The following is an 18,656-nucleotide window of genomic DNA, read 5'->3' on the forward strand; positions in this document are numbered from 1 at the left end:
CTGGTAATTTGCTTCTGGACAGCCTCAACAAAAAATCATTACATTCTTTCATTTTTTATACATTTTTGCTTTTTTTCTTATTTCTAATTCTTTTAGTGGATCAACAATTCTCTCCTGTTTTTTTCTATTACATTCTTTAGCTTCCATAACAGAATTTATTATGAAATTCTTTCATTTCTTCATAACACTTATTTTCTTTTCAGTTTCTTCCCAAATTTCCTTGTATTTACCATATATTGTTTCTACTAAATTTTTTCCATCTTTCATAACTCCTTTTGAAATTTTATATATATTTAAAGATACTAAAAATTCAATTGGGTTTATCAATCCCAGCCCCCTGTTCTTTTATATATAAAATTCCTCTTCACAAGATTCAATCTCAACCCCCATAAAAAGGAAAATATTATTTTTTTCATACTTCCCTTGTGTCATGTAAATATTTGCCACATAAGCTATTTTTACCAATATTATGGCATTTATCAAATGTACTTTCTACATAAAAATCTGTTTTTCAATATATCTACACAGTTTTCATTATATTCTACACCTCCTATTATACCTTCATAACCAAATACTTTACTATTCCTTTTTATTTATACTTAAATGAAAAATTAATATTAAAATTGGTTTATTTCTTCCATCCATAGCATAAGTATGCATTACTGGAATTTTACCACCATCATTCTATATACTCCATTACTTGTCATTGTATTTATTTATATAACTACTATATTCATAACTAATAAAATATTACACTACTGGCTGGATATCCTTATTTTATTCCACACTTTTCTCATTTTCCCCAATCCACCCATTAAGGTTTAATTTTACATTTTTTTTCATATATTGATTTAATAATTTGTAATATTTTGTCACATTATGTCTGCAAAATTCTCCATAAAGCTTCATATTGGATGTTATCATATACCTTACTTACATCCCCTATCATAACTTTTACTTCTGCTTACTTACTGATGTCAGTTGCTTCTGTTATCAACCACAACAATTCCTGACTTTCTTTTGCTTTTCTTCCATATAAATTTTGATCATATAAGCTTTCCATTTTACATTGTATTCTTTTAACTATTCTCATGAACATTTTAAAATCTGTATTTAATGTTATAGACCTCCAGTTTTTAAAATTTACTTGTACTTAACCCTGTTTTAATCCATTCATTCATAACTTGCATAAATACCATTTTTTGCCAGTCTTCCATTTCTTTATACATATTATATTCAATCCCATCTATTCCGGTGGCTAAATTTACATTGATGTCTTTCAAAGTCTCATTCAACTCATTTATATTTATTTCTCTAAATATTCATTGTCATCTTTATTAAACCTCTGACCATTATAAATTTGTTCTATGCACATCTCTCTTTTGCTATTTAAATCTATTTCGATACACATTTCTCTCTTGTTATTTAAATCTATTATAATGTTTAATTACTTCATACATTTCTTCTTCTTGCTTCTTGTTTCCCTTTGTTTTTTATTCTCTTATTTTTCTTTATTTTACATAAATGTGGTTCAACTTCTCTTTTTCCCTTGTAAGCAGGATTTTTGCGTATATAACACATTTTATTTTATATATTTCTCTTTTATATAATTTCTCATTTTTTACTAAACCATTAAAAAGTTCTTTTTTTGTATTCCATTTTTCTTTTCCTCTTCTACACATTAAATTGTATCCACCAAATAGTCCAATTTTCATAGAAAGTTTTCATATTAACATGCTGTTTCCATAATTCTGTAAGGTCTATTCTTTCTTCTGTATCTAATTATTTTTCACTTATTCTTTTTATTTCTTTTCCTGTTTTAATATAGTCCTCATTTTCATGAACTTTTATCCAAACAGCTACATGATCAGAAAATCCAGTATATTTTATTCCTTTTGAGTAATTTTAAACTTTCTGATATTAAAAAGTACTCAATTTCTGTCTTAATTTCATTCCCTTTAAAGGTCCAGTGTTTATTTTCCCTTATTTTTAATTGCCCGCTTCTTATAATTTCTGTAACTATTTTAACATCATAATCTATCTTTTTGTTCCTTAGGTTACAATTAAAATCACCTCCCGTTATTATATCCATATTCACACAAACATAGTTAAGTATACTTTAAACATTGTTTCTCTCTCTTTGTCACATACGGACTGAGACACCCCTGCACTGGCACAGTAATCAAGGAGCCTCAGTCCTCACCACTGGCAACAGTGAGGGATGTATACAATGGGTGGATGACAAGTACACACACAGTAAAGTACAATTTCCCTTAAGAGCACACAAAGATCACAGTCACTCTGGGGCTGGTTTCTCCCTCTTTCTCCAGATCCCCAGTAAGACTCCTCACTGCCACAGCTACAGGGTTAATATCTCAGCCAAGTGGCCAAGCTAAGACCTCCAGCACCCTCTCTGTCAAACTAGTGCTTCGTGTCCCTGCCCAAGTAGCTGACACACACACTTTGAGATCTGATTTTTATACAAACACATACACACACCTGGAGAAGGCTGGCACAGGTTTATTAGCTATGCCCCATTTTGCTCAGACTATAAGGTAGTTATCACTGCAACCAGCCAGATCTTTATCAGCTATTTTAGGGCCCTTACCAAGGGTGACCAATCCTACTGTGTAATGTTACTATTATCCAAATGGTAAGTATGACCAAGACTAATGCTATTTAGGAGTGGCCTGTATAGTGTTACCAAATACATATGCAAGTACCCTAAGAGCCTAAATATGTCTCACAATTATTAGCCACAAAGATAGGTTTAAATATATTTAGTAATAAATAAAAAAGAACAATACACTACTCAATCAACACAGTAACAACAGAGTTCAGAATCACAGGAAACATTTTAAAACAACATTGCAGGACAATCTCAAACAAATACATAAAACATCTAAACAAACTAATCTTTACTATATCCTTATCTATATCTAAAAGAAGTTGCTGTACCCTAGGCTTATTTACAAAGCAAGGCAAATGCAGACGATGAGTGGTTGTTCTTGTTAGATCCAAGACAAGGTACAAAATTCCCCATCTCCCTCCCTGAGAGTTCTTAAATTAATATCACATATTACCGCTGGGTTAGCCTGGATGACATCACTCTTTGTCACCTGCCTTCAGTTCCCAGGCTAACAGAAACTAAGAATTTTATCATCTCTGTGTGAGAAGTGCATATCTCTCAGACGTGCAGCTGCTAGGAAGCAATAAAATACTTTATATTTTAAACCTAGTAATTAAAATTACTTTCAAGACAATAGAAAAATGTTTAGCTCCAGACATTGTGTCTGCTTACTGAGAGATAACACAATCATAAAAACACTTTACTTTTCAACTTATTTTCTTGAAGTTTTGCAAGTTAACTCTGTATGTTCCAGGTTCTACTATTAAAACATACATTTGCACAGGTATATAGTTAATATACATTTCTGTTCTTTTCCAGTAGTGTACACTGTGGTTACATTCTTGAAGCTCTGTACATAACATACAGTTCAACACACACTTCTGCACCAGTAGTTTAATATACACATAACATATAGTTCTCTTACATTTGTAAGACAAGCATATGAATCATATTAATATTCACAAATGACATATGATTATTTACAAAATTCCAGATAGCTGGGCTGGCAGTGTCACAGCTATAACCCTATATGGATCTACTTTTAAATACCAAAATCTCATAAGATCAAAGACCAAAATACTGAGACTGGAAAGCCGAAATCTTAAAATACTGAAAGTGCAAAACACTGACACCCAAAATACAGAACTTGAACGTGCAAACCGCACATACATCCCACTACACCAAAGCAATACTATACAAAAACCACAACACTATATACCTCACAACACAATCAAGAACTACCTTCCATCAGCAAATTGGGCTATTGAAAACCAATCTAAGTGGGGGACTGTGCCTCCAGATCCCCAACTATATATACCAACTCCAGGATTGCACTACAGTGGAGCAAAGGCCATATATCATTTTCTTAATCTTATAGTATGGCACACACATCCACTACTGCTGGGAGTATATGAAATGTCTGCCATATTTGCTCACATACTTCCTATACACATTTAAAGGGATATACCACATTTGCAAAGACTAATTACAGCTTTCCTATGGCATTATCAGTATTACAACATTGGCACTTAATCTTCTAACACTCTGCATTCTGAACTTTCAGTATTTTGACCTTCAATCTTTTGCACTTTCAGTATTTTAAGATTTCAGCTTTCCAGTCTTGGTATTTTGCTCTTCGATCTTATAAGATGTCAATATTTAAAAGTAGATCCCCCTGTATGCATGTTTTTTCCATCTCAAATCAACTACAGTTGTTCTCCCTATTTTTATTTAATATCTTTATTGAACAGTTATAAAAAGATACTTTTATCCCTTACAATTATTTTCTCTTACCAGTATGTTTTAAACTTTTTCTCTCTAACTGTTTTTCCTATTGAATTTTTGCCACTCTGTTTCTTCACTTGCTAACTGTTTTTCCTATTGAATTTTTGCTACTCCATTTCTTCACTTGTCTCATGTATTTTTTCTTTTATCTTTTTAATTTTAAAAACAACTTGTACATCTTTCTGTAACGTATCTTTCTAGACAACATTTTATACATCCCGACTATTTTTTCTCTTGTATAACTTAATTTACAGTTTCTTATTTTCATTTTCTTGTATCTCTCACATTCTATCCATGAATGTCATGCAGCGCCACATTTTTTACACTTGAATTCACATTTCTTTGCATTATGGCCTATTTGACCACAACACATTTTTATCACATTCATTAATTAAATTATCATTCTATCATTCTTTCCACAAAAAAGCAAGCTTTGGGATGACCTCTATACTCTACAAAACCTCTGTTGCCATGAACATTAATATACTAGGTATATGCATCATATTGTCATTTTCCATTTTTAAAATGACTCCACCTTCCCATGCCCCAGTCCGCAGTCCTCTTTCATCATATATTAGGAGTGTACATCACTTTATATATTGCCAGTAAATGTTCTTCCAATTATTTTGCTTCTACCTCTGAATGAAAACCCTTTTTTGTCTAAAAAGTTTGTACAACATATTCTGACCATGCAAATTCTTGTCTTTTTTCATAAACTCGCCAAAAATCTTCCATGGATTGACCATTTTCAAATATCTGGTCACAAAATGTTTAATTAAAATGAAAGCTCTTACCTCTTCCACTTTAACTCCCAATGGTACTATAACATTGTCCCATAACTCATATATGTCCATACCTTCTTCCTTTTTATTGCTCACTCAAACAAGAAAATCAGATTCCTTCTTTATTTCCTTTATTCCCATCTCCTCTTTGGCTGCTTCTCCCACTGTTTCAGAATAAGACATTTTCTATGGAACCTTCTCTGGCAGATTTTCTTCTGTTGCCCATAATTTCACTTCCGGATATTGCTGCTCCACTCTCTGGCTCACTCTAGTTTATCATCTCCTCCAGATAAACATCCTGCATCCCTCCCAACTGGAGGGTTGAAATATTACATTTTTCCACCGTTTGTTGATTCAAACAGATTTTTTTTTAATTTTGCTCTGAATCCATTTCCAGCTCAGTATTTACCTCCATTCCCTTTTCTACATCCTCTCCATTCAAAAACATTTTCCTGCTCCCAAATCACTTGTGAACACCTGTGGTGCTTCTCCATTTTCCATACTTTTCACCATCATTTCATTCTGGCTTACAGCTTCCATGTTTTCTCCTCATTTCTCTGGGCCACCTCTATGCCTGGACTGGAAATAGGAAGTGAGTTGTCACACACAGACTCTTCCCCTAGTACCAGGAGTAGGGAAGTTCCTAGGTGTCCTGGACAAATCTCCTCTAGTCAGTATGTATACCACCATGAGTCTTCCCTGAAGACGCCATTGTTCTAACCCAGTCAATAAAAAGTAAAAATAAATAAATAAATAAATACATTATGGCTGCCACTACATCTTAGTTATTCTATTGTATCCTTGTATGCCTCAGAATCATTGCTTGTGTATGGTTGTTATATCTCAGTGGAGCTACCACTTTAAAGTGATCTTGAAGTTTTCTTCCCAGAATCCACTTCAGGCACCCTTTGAGTCATGCTGCACTTAAAGAAATCCTTTTTTTGTTTCTATTTCATGTAAATAGCATGACATTAGTGTAAGTCACAGGCATCTTACACAGCTTCTGGAACCTGGTTTAATTTTCACTTTTTTTGTTCAAATTACTCTGATTTGTGTTCTCAAAGCATCTCTTTTACAGTAGTTATAAATGCTAAAAAAAAGCTTAAAACTACAGGTTTTAAGTAAGGTATCTTATTTTTAGTCACAGTGCTAACAGACCCTCTCCAATGTTCTTCCTGAGGTATCACAACTATAATTCTAATCCAAGAGCTGTTAACTGACCACTCTTGCTTATACACACCACAAGACACTTAATGTTTAAACATGGTTAAGTGCTTTTATTCAATGCATTGCCATGGACTTTATCAGAATCAATAAAAACACTATTACCCTGGAATTAAATAACAGTTCAACTTTGAAACATGTAAAACCTGTAGGATGCTGCCAATTGACATCACTAATAAATATTCATTACATAGTATAGTTAAATCAACATGCAAGAATGAATAATTGTATATAAAACAAAAAATATATATTTATATTATATCAGTTTATAGATTATATATAGTCAATTTTATTGGCTTTCAATGACAACGTACTATTTCTTCTTAACTTCTCATCCAGACCTGGTGGTTGGACTGTATTTGAATATCTCTGTAAATATAACTCTCTATTCTTAAGGTTTGGCTTCCTATAATCCCTCTAACATTCTGTGGAACCTTTTCTAAAATAAAAAATAAAACTTAAGCTAGAAAAAGCTAGAGCATGAAACAGAGTGTCTACTTAAGGCATTCTTCATATCTTTCTTTTTAATCGCATAATGGAGATCATAAATGCATGCTTTCAATGATTGTTCAGTTTTACCAGTATAAAATGAATTGCATGACATACATGTGTTCCGGTTACATTTTCCATTACCATGTAATACCTTAGGGTGAGAATACTATTACACTATCTCCATCACATATAAAATGGCATTGTGAACAGGCCTCACATTTAAATAATCCATATTGGTATGTTTTATAAAAAGATGAATTTGTGTCATTCTCCATAATCATTTCCAAATTTGAACCCTTCTATATGTGTAATTTGGATGTAAACTGTTTTCCATCATGCCAAAAGAACCAAAAACTCATGTCCAATTTCTGGATATATTTACCTCCCTATTAAATGGTAAAACCTTTGTCACATTATAAGCTTGCTCTTTTTTTGTGGATTTTTCATAATACTGTTTTGCTGTAAAATTGAGCAAAACCTATCCTTTCTCAAGTAGAACTTCTTCAACCACTTCTAACAAAGTCGGAAAGTAGTGTCTGTCAACAAACATCACTATAAGCATATCCCATTCAAACTGCAAGGTTTCATTATCATCTCATATCATCCTTGATAACCTTATAAACTCTCCCTTAACTGTTTTTTGACAAAATGGATGTGTACTAGTAAAATGTAAATAGCCATTAGAAAATGTTTTCCTATATATATTTGATTGAAATTCCTGGTTTTTCTAAAATTTTAAGTTAATATCCAAAAGGTTTATGGAATTCTTACTATAAAACAAGTGAATTTTAAATCTCCCGTATCTATATGTGCAAATAGTTCCTAAAGCACTAGCTTATCACCTTGCTATAAAATTAAGATATCATCAAGAAATCCAAAGAATGCTTTAATAGACTTCCAATTTTTTTATTAATAGCGTATAACGTTTTCCAATATCAAATAGCAAAAACTAGGGCCACAGCTGCCCCACTAGCTATCCTTCTAACCTGTTTATAATAATCGCCCTCAAAAAAAGACAAACTTACTTTTTAGAATGAACTTCATCAAGTCAAAATTGCTCTTGTTCTGATTCATGTCAGAGCCATTGCACAAAGCTTCCCTTAACCATTCCATTCCCTGTTGGTATGGGATTGCCAGAAATAAATCCCTGCCATCAACAGTTAACGATAATCCCTTCACTAAATTCAAGTGTTAGAGAATTTATTTAAACAATGCCATGACTCTTTTAATACAAGCCTGTGGATTCAATAAACTCTGTGTTGGCTCTGCATTAGATCTTACAGTGAAGGTGCTTAATGTGGTCATCGTGCAATGCATAATAATAAGGCACAGTACTACTAAGCTAGGTCTCCTGGGTTGCAACAGTATTGCTGGCCTCAAAATCTTGTTAACTAACATGGATATCAATTCCGCATACAGGAGAGCACATGCAGTCCACGGATTTCCATGGAATTCCACAGTAATCACCAGGGCTGTACACATTCTGAAACTCTTAGACCAAGAAATATGGACAAAAAACATAAATGTGGGGACAAAGGATGAAAACTAAGGACACCTAAATATTTGTTCTTGCAAACCTACAAAGTTCATAAAATTACAGGTTTTGCATTTGCATGAATTTTCAGAAGGGTATGAAGTCTGAGACCACAGCTCTCAACCTCTTGGCACAAAAAGTCTGGACAAAGCCAAAACTAATGAGGGGACAAAGCCCTCAAATTACAGACAGATTTTATATATTGCTCTTCTAAACTTAGAAAGTTGCTAGGATAAAAGGTGTTGTGTTACCATGCATTTTCTTAAGGATATGAAAAGTCACTATTTAGTGAATTAAGTCCTCACAGATTTGCTGCAGAAATCCAGAAAATAGCAAATTTTGAGGAACAGACCAAAAATGAGACAAATCTGGAAATTCTGCAAATATATGGTCACTTGAGAGGTATGTCTGAGACTTAAATGTCTGTCACTATTGTCTGACTTCAACCCTCAATACTTTAAAAATGGTTTGCCAGAAAACCACAATTGTATGAGAAATAGACCAAAAACATGAGGCAAAATCTGGACATTCTGAAAAAATCTGTACATTTGAGAGGTATGGCTGCACAAATAGCTGTTATTCTGTTAGTGCACATATCTGCACCGACCAACTTAATGAGAAGACAAATTACCAGTAATAGGAACATATGACATAGATGTCACACGGGAATGTGTCCGAATGTAACACTCAACCTCTTAGACCAAGAAATGTGGACAAAGCTATAAAAATGGGAGGACAAAGAGCCAGAAATAGGGACAGATTGTTAATAATCCACGTCCAAACTTATGAAGTTGATAGACTATATAGGTTGTACATTAGCATGAACTTTCTGAAGAGCATGAAGTTTGAAACTTAAATGTCAGTCATCAGTTACTGACTGCACTCTGCAATGACATTCCAGTGATTTGTCAGAAAAACACCATATTATGAGGAAAAGATCACAAATCAGACAACTGAATATACTGCACAGATCAGGCTGGTTGAGAAGTCTGCAGCCAAACGTCTGTAATACATAGTCACAGTAGTCCAGAGATCATCCCATTGATACAGCAGAAAGCCACATATTTGAGGAAAACATCTGTACACCCTGAGAATATCTGAACAGTTAAGAGTATGAATGTGAAGCATATGGTCCAAACACAGTACAGGACAGTGTACCAACAGTGTAGAGTATTGTAATATGCCATTTCTTTACTGAAGATGTGTTAATGATCAGTAAAACTCCTGCATGTACAGTGGAGAAGGGCATGCCAGTGGAAGATGGTTGTAGCAGCAACACCAAGCACATGTGTTTATGATACAGTACAGACTGTACAGTGAAAATGTGTTGTCTGTGACTATCACACAAGGTGACATAACTATGCTGAGAATGTGTGTGCGATAAGCATCCTTACATGAATAACGCAGAGGACATCTATCAGGGATCTGACATACAGCTGAGGTAAGGTGCATATTGGGAAGCTGTGCAAGGTGATATATCTGAATATGTGTACTCTCAGCAAGGTCTCCAGCATGATGGCCACAGGTAAAGGACCATGGCAAACATTACAAGAACCAACCACAATCATGGACAATATCTGAAGAATACCACCACGAATCCCATGCCTCTGAAATAACATTTGTGATATGGAGTGATAACAGATGAGCCTGCACACACACTGGGCAACTAGTATGATACAGCTGCACTCTTAGGGTAACCACTCACACTGTCCTGGTATTATAATATCTGCAGGAGGTGTTAGGGACACTGCTATACCCGTATGTGACAGTATTGGCATTACAGGCAAGTTGCCTTGTGTGCACGGCACATATCTGTGGCACAATTCATACTGTCACAAATGATATATATGCCATTAACATTGTCAAACACCTATATATGCAGGGTATGCATAAGGTGAATAAGGGGAGCAGGTAGCACACACGCATTTGGTGTAACAACTTGATTGGTGATCTGCACAATCAAACAGTCATGCATATTCCCCAGAAAAGATACCTAGGTATGGACAGTAAACTGTGTGATCGCACACTGTGAAAAAGTTGGTACACTTGAGTTACACATCAGTGGAAAATGTGTAGGGAGGTACACATAAAAGGGTGCACTGTACTCGGTTATTGGTATGATGAAGGCTGGGGATCATGATCTTAGTATGCCCTCTAATGTGCATGTCCTTCACATACCCTGTACTTGTGTTACAGTCAAGGATGTAGTCAGCACTGTGACCATATGCTGGTGGATGTACCACTTACCCTCTCCCCAGGATACAGGTCACATACCTGTTGGCCTGATTACAGGGTGTGATGTCCACATTATAGTTGGGTGTTGTCCGTTTCCTGCTGCAACACATCCCTCCATGTGTATCATCAATGCAGGTATTATGGCAGTAGCAGCAGTCTCTGGTATGTGATGATAATGTGCATTATACTAATATCACAGTTGGAGTCAATGATTGCCCACAAGCTGTAGTCCTTCAGCCAGCTGTTTGGACACAGCATGTGCATGTCATCTGCGATGTCTGTCACTTAACTAAGGGACAGAAAAGGGCCTAGCAGACACCCCTAATGTACTGCCCTGATCACTGGACCTGAGATGTATGTCACATCACAAATCTCAACATAGTGACATGCCATGTATGTCATACACTGTTCTAACCATTTGCTGATATAGCAATTCATGGCCACATAGGTTCATAGGTTTGTAGATTAGTACTAGGCTAACTGCCCTTGTGGGCCATTTTAAGACTAGCAAATTACCCAATGTGAGAATCTAGCCCTGCACCATGTGTTTGGAAGGTAAATACTTTAACCATTATGCCAACCTCCACCCAAAAATAGTAGCACGCTAACTGTCCTTGTGGTAATTTCAAGCCCAGCTAATTACCCCAAGTGAGAATCTAACCCTGCACCTTGTGCCTATAAGGTGAACACCTTAAATACTGTGCCAGCCCAGCACATGTGATAGAGTTGATTGAATACCATAGTGACTTTTTGTCATATGCCTTCCTGTTTAAGTTCCACAAGATGAAACTGTTGTCGTCATGCATGCCCTTGATGACCTCTTTGAGGACATTTATCAGATGTAATGGACCTGATATAGCAGTAACAACTCACACAGGTCCATTGCATACACCTGGAATATTACTAGTATACATGTAGAGGAAGTCCATGATGACATGTTGGTCTACCTCAAAATTGAGAAGAGTCAGGTGATGTCCTCCCAACACAGGTGGATGCATGTTTATGTACACCCTTGTATGGGAAGATAGACCATATGAAGGTGTGTTGACATAATTACACATACAGGTATCATTGGGAACGCCAAGCTGCAGATTGAACCTTATGTCAGGTGATGGGTAAACAAGTGGCTCACTGACAGAACACATGTAACAATTGGTAAATCAACCAACTGTTACATGTGTAACAGTTGGTAAATCTACCTGTACCAGTAGAGATGTCACCACTGGCAAACACCAGGGATCTGTGCTTGGCCCTTCACTGTTTGAACTGTATTCCCTGCCAGTTCAGACTAAAGTATATAACCTTTGGCTTACCAAGTTTGCTGATTCTTGCATATTGTGTGCAATCTCCGAGTCCAGCAATGGTGATAACATAATACAGGAGGAGCTAACACACAAGTAAATGGTGACAAAGGCACATGATGTACAAATAAATGCAGAAATGTGTGTTTGTAATGTTGCTCATCTGAAAAGTGGAGTTCCATGTTAATCACAGCATTGACAACAGTCTTGTTATGCAGAAACCCATTGATGTATGCACTATGAACACATTTAAATAGCAATCTGACGTTTGACCACCAAGCGTCCACACTGCTATTGAAAGTCTGTGTCGTGCACATCATGAGTTATGCCATCATTTTGACATCTTAGGATTGTATGACAGCACTGTAGTCAAACCTCATTACAGTAATAATAGAGTATGATTTTTTTTTCATGTACTTCACCAGACACATGTAGCAGCTGGAGAGACCACAGGGCTTTCTCAGCAAGATAATATAGGGCCTACACACCATGCCATGATGTATGTGGATAGATTAATAATCATGTCACTGTAAACTTTGTTGCATAGGATGACATGACTTGTGCCTGGCCCTCAGGTCAGTCTCTGACCCAGCCTTGGTGGGAGTACTGCATATCCAAAGTTGTAATATAGCTGATGACTTCAGCAGTGTCTGTAGATAATAAACTGAATGTCCCACATACTGGTTTAAAATGCTGTCTAATGTCATGCAACAGCTCGTGCACACACACACCCAGTTTACTACAGCGAAAATAGAATACCTACCCAAGTACACAGACTACAGAACACATAACTTAATGCAAGTGCCACAGCTCAAGTCTGACTTGAAGTGTGTCAGACAATACTTTATAGCTGATTACATCAGCATTGTCTGGTGAGGAGAATATGGTACTAAATATTCCACATGGTGGTGTAAAAGGATTTCTGCAATGTCAAGTAAGAGCACAAACACCCCCCTCATTGACTGCAGTGAGAAGAAAATGCCTACGTATCTAAATACACAGACTACAGCAAACAGTACTTAACACAAGAACCACAGCTCAAGTCTGATTTATACAGGAGTGCAGGTGAACTTACAGTAGATAACATCATCCAGCCATGTGGTAGACAAGAGGTTGCGGGACTTGTATTAAATGGATGTGCAGAATGAGCAAGTACCAAAATACTGGCAATCCATGTAGTTGGAGAAGTAACTATAGGATACACATGTCTGGTCTGCTGTCTAGACACACAGTCTACTGCAGTCAGAACAGAAACCCTGCAAAAGTACACAGACTACAGAGCACAGGACATTATGCAAGCGCTATGTCGCAAGTCTGATTTGTACAAGAGTGCAAGTCTACTTACAGTAGATAACAGTAGCAGACCATGTGGTTGAGAACAGACTGTGAGGACTGCATAGGCACATAGCTTCATAGGTCCATATGAGGCTACTAGCCTTGTAGCACTAAGGTCTTTAGAAGCCTAGCTGTGTAAACACAAGTATTATTTAATGTAGTTGGATGGTTGTTTTTAGCAGAGTGTGTTTTTGAGTAGCACCATCTGGCCCTGCCCATGAGGGACATAGGTGCCAGCCCAGAGTTGACTGCACAATCACCCAACCAGTAGTCAAGGTTTTTTATTTTTCAATAAGCATCTTTGCCTATGTCATACATGATAACTTAATAATCTTATATTTATATAAATGAAAAACAAACACTGACTCCTCTTCAGTTGCAAACATTATACATCAGACACAATTGAAACAACTGTTGTTGCAAACATTGTATATCACGTATAATCTATCCAGTCATTGTCAGTTAAGCATTATATGGCTCATTCAAATGCTGCCTCTTAAACCTCACCTCGTTCCTTCTCTGCATATATTGTTCCCACAATTCCCATTTTCTTCTATGTAGATTGTTCTGTCCCTTTTCTAAAGATCTCCATTCCAGTTGTTTTATGTCTGTCACTATATTCACTAATTCTAATAAAGCTGGTCTAGACTTTGATTTCCATTTTCTAGTAATTGCTTTTTTTTGGCAGCCACCAAAATTAGACTCAGCAAGGTTTTACTATGTCTAGACAAATCTGATTCTATGCCATAGCTAAAAAAAAATAATCTGGCCAGTCAGTCCAAACACTCGCCCATCATCTCTAACAGAGCTATTCTCAGGGAATCCCTAAAGTCTGCCATCTAATAATTACACTCACAAAACATGTTCCCAGCCACCTCTTTCTTGCCTGTCACACATCCAACATTTGCTGTCTACCTGAGGAAAAATTCTTTGGAGTCTAGTTTGGGGTATACAAATACCTATGTTGTAAACACTTTCAGGCAAACATCCTAAATTTTCTAGACTTTGTTGTATATTTGGGAGATACACATAAATACCCCATTGTCTCTTTGTGAATTGATTATCCAATCTCTCTTCCCAATCCTTTGTAAGCTCCTCTGATTGTTATAATTATCATGCAGTACTGTATATGCTTTACTAAGTATTCCTTTTTTAATGGCAGCTTCTGTTGTCAATTCTGTTAAAAACTCTGCCAGTGCTGGTCTTTCTTTTAGGACCCTCCTATTTCTTGCTCTTTGCCTACACCTTGATAGGGAAGGCAATCTCTAACCTACAGTCCAAATACATTCTTGGCCTCTTCCCATTCTATTATCTTTCCCTTTCTAGTTATTTGCTCCCAATACCTTGGTTCCTTTGCCAGTTTTCTCCAATAAATTTCAGCCCCCTCTTGCTTATTATAAGTATCCATAACCACAGTCATCCCTACTGGGAGAATCTCTTTTTTCCATTTTCATGCTGGTTTAGTTCTTAGAATACTCCCTGCTAATCAGTAGTCAAGGTTGTGCTTGAACAGGGTCATTGATGAGTACTGTTTCTCATGCAGTGCAAGCTTATTACAGAGGAGTGTGAATCATTGGCTGTATCTGTCTCTCCAGCATGTTCTGTTTATGTCAGATGCTAGGTTGAGATCCCTGGGGCAAATTATACTTGTCCCATTTGAAGTGCAGATGTCCAATTTCCAGAAGGTCAGGGTCTGAGACTGCTCTGCAGGGAAGCCATAGGTCACCTCTTGGCAGCCTGCATGATACTGAGTACAGTGACAAGTATGTCAGTCTTTCCATGTATGCCATGTTTGGAGGCCTGGGAGTCTCCCAGGCATGACCCTGCGTTCTCTGCAATTGCTGCAGGTGTCTGGTGAGGTTGAGAGAGATGTTAGCATTGTGCAAGACTACCCTGGTCTTGGATGTGATGTCCATATATATGATGTGGGCAATGCAGATTGTGTATGTCACCACTATGGGCACATAGTGATGAAAGTAAGCAAGTCTCACAGCACCGTGTTTGAGATTGGGGGGGTGCTATGTATATCATAATTAGCAGGGGTACTTCACTGAAAAAGGTGACAGTGTCATTGTATGCTTAAAGTTCAGTCTGTGAGTTTGTTAATCATCCACCTCTGTTAGCCCCTTCTGTAATATGTTACTATCATTGGGGTACTCTATATGGGTGCCTCCAGTTTACAATCATCTGCACATTGTGGTAATCCACAGGCTATCTACTGTTGCCTGTTCTACAGGGAAGTATTTCTCAAACAGTTGAGGGCCCAGCATAGATCCTTGTATTCCACTGGTGAGTGGGCTAGTTGTGGAGGTACAGTGCCCAACTTTGAGAGTGTGTGCTACTGTTGAGCCACTTGGCTATTCATCTAGTACTTGACTCGACCCATATTGTGTTTGTCAAGGATAGATTTTGCCTGTTGAACCTTGTGGGCTACTTTAATACTGACCCAAAGACCTGGATGACAGATAACACGACATACCATCTATGTTCAGTTATCCAAGGCCTTTGACAATATCCCCCATTCATGTTTCATAATGAAAATGTCCCATCTGGAAATATTCCATACAGTACTAGCTGGATAGTCAACTGGTCCAGCAGCAGAACACCCACTCAAAGTTGGGACCGCACCCCCACTAACCAGTTACCAATGGAATATCCCAAGGATCTGTGCTGGGCCATCAACTTTGTGGAAACTACTTCCCTGAAATGCATGCAACAATAGTTGGCCTGTGGTTTACCACATTTGCAGATGACTGTTTAATAGAACACACTCATATAGATTCCACCAAGGATGGTAACATATTACAGAAGGGGCTGACAGAAATAAAACTGATGCCAAACTCACAGACTAAACCCTACAGAAAACAGTGTCTCATTGTCCCCTTTGGCAATGATGTACCCCAGATAATTATGATATACAAAGCAGCCCTCTCAGCTCAAACATGGTGTTGTGAGACGTGGGAACACATGTCCATAGCAATCTACACTTTCATCACTATGTCAAGAGTGCTGAGACATTCTACATTGCTCCCACGTACATATGGACATCTCATCCAAGACCAGGGAGATAATAACTCTGTTGTACTCCATCCTTATCAGACCACTAATTAAGTATAAGGCTCCCTTATGTCTATACCTTGCCAGGGAACTGCAGCAACTGGAGGAAAAAATAGGTTTGGGAGTGGGAGAATGCAACTTCTTCAAGCATCACATAAATGGAAAGACTACAAGACCTGTCACGATACTCTGTTTCCCCCAAGCTGGTGAGAGGTGACCTATGTATGACATACAGAGAAGTCTCAGACCCTGCCTTAGAAATGTTGGAGATCTGCAAATCAAATGGGACAGAAATAACTTGGGCCAGGGTTCTCAGCCTAGCCCGTGGCATAAACTGAATATGCAGGGGAGAGAGAAGTATCCCGCAGCAACACACTCCTCTGTTATAGGCTCCTACTGTGTGTGAAGCAGTGTTCCACATTGACTCTGTTCAAATGCAACCTTCACTACTGGTTGGGTGATTGTAAAGTCACCTCTGGGCTGGCACCTATGCTGCTTAGAGACAGGACCAGTTGTTGCTGCTCAAAAAACATAAGCTTAATAAGAGTACTTGTGTTTTTACTTGTTTTTAGGCTTCTATTGCCTCATGTATAATGATAACCAGGTACTTGCAAAACTCACAAATACAATATGTGAGAGATGCAACTATACAACTAATCTAGAATAAATGCTCTCTCTCAGGTAACAACAAACCAGATAGCAAACAGGTTGTCAACACACACACACTGCGACTCCTCAGCAGATCAAGTGCACAATACACAACCCCACAAATGCAGAGCTAGTCATTAAAAGCTTACAAAAAGAGCAGAGACCTCACAAATCTAAACCTTCTGCAGATATCACAGTCCCAACAGAATCCACTACACACAAAAACAAATATATCAGTGTGCCACCCATTAAGCCTGTAAGGCAAAACACCCGAAAACCAATGTCTTGGTCATAGGCAAATTCATAATGAGGCACACAGATGTCCCCCTCACCAGGTTGTACAAGGAGAAAGTCAATCAGCTGCCTTTTCAGGTGCAAGGATCCACAAACTCATGCATGCAGTAAAGTATCTCAACAACAACCACAGTTACCTCTTTGTCGTACTTCATGTTGGAGTAAATGACTTGAGACGTACCTCACTGGACTATATGAAGAGGGATATGAGTGACCCCCTCAGATTGTCGATACTCTAAGCAGCATTATACCTTCACCCAGAATGATGCCTCAATAAAACAAAAGAATTATTGACTTCAGCAATTGGCTTGGCTACTGGTGTCACTCCAGGGAGATCCAATAGTTATCAGGCTGAGATGATATGGTCAACAGACCATGCTGCTTTGCCAGAGATGGTCATTTCTCACCTCTTGCTTTTTGGTTACTGGCCAAGGTACGCATCTCCCCCACAGTGACTTTTTAGGCAATGTCATAAGAACAAAGTTCCTGATATAAAAATATCCTCAAAAGACAAACTCAGGGTTATGCTGCTTAATGCTAGGCATCTTAATCAGAAACTACAGTCATTGTAGGCACTTCTTATTTGGGATGATGTCGATGTTTATGCTGTCACAGAGATGTTGTTTCAGGCAAAGAGAGTACTCTGACCATGAATGCCTGAAATACCATCAATATGTTCAGGCCGCAAAACAAACATGAAAAAAAACAAAGGAGGAAGAGATGTATCCATCTTCATAAAAGGCAAGTACACCTTAAGGCTGGTTAAGCAGTATGACTCCCTAAAGTTACTCCAAGTCCAACTAACTGTAGAACCCCCACCCCCCCATGTCATTGTTAGCTTCATGTCCACCAGCATGAACAATGAAAACCACACAGTGTTTTCCTGGACCTTCTTGTGTCACTTATAATACAGCCAAACACCTTAGGCATGGATAACGTTAACTATCCTTCTATTGATTGGGATACATACATGAGCTCAAACACATTTGCCCTAAGGTTTCTACATTTGTAAACAAAAATGGTCTGGAACAGTTAGTCTGCACCCCTACAAGGGGCTCAAATGTCCTTGATCTAGTACTCACCGACATCTGAGATCGCTGCATCACCCCATGTGTGAGACCTCCCTGGGTAAGCTCTAATCACAAATCAGTCACGTTCAGTGTAACAATCATGCCTGACCCTCCCTCCAGGATCCAAAAGATGGATGAATCTCTACAAAGCAAACTGTAGCCTCCTAAGTGTTGGTATATGCAGTTTCAAACCTACAGCCACCACTGACAGTAAAGACTCCTATAAGGAGGTGTACACAAATGCCCTGTATAAACACCTTTACCAGTGTA

Source organism: Protopterus annectens, chromosome 10.part0, assembly GCF_019279795.1.
Source record: "Protopterus annectens isolate FY-2018-M chromosome 10.part0, PAN1.0, whole genome shotgun sequence".
Classification (NCBI taxonomy): Eukaryota; Metazoa; Chordata; order Ceratodontiformes; family Protopteridae; genus Protopterus; species Protopterus annectens.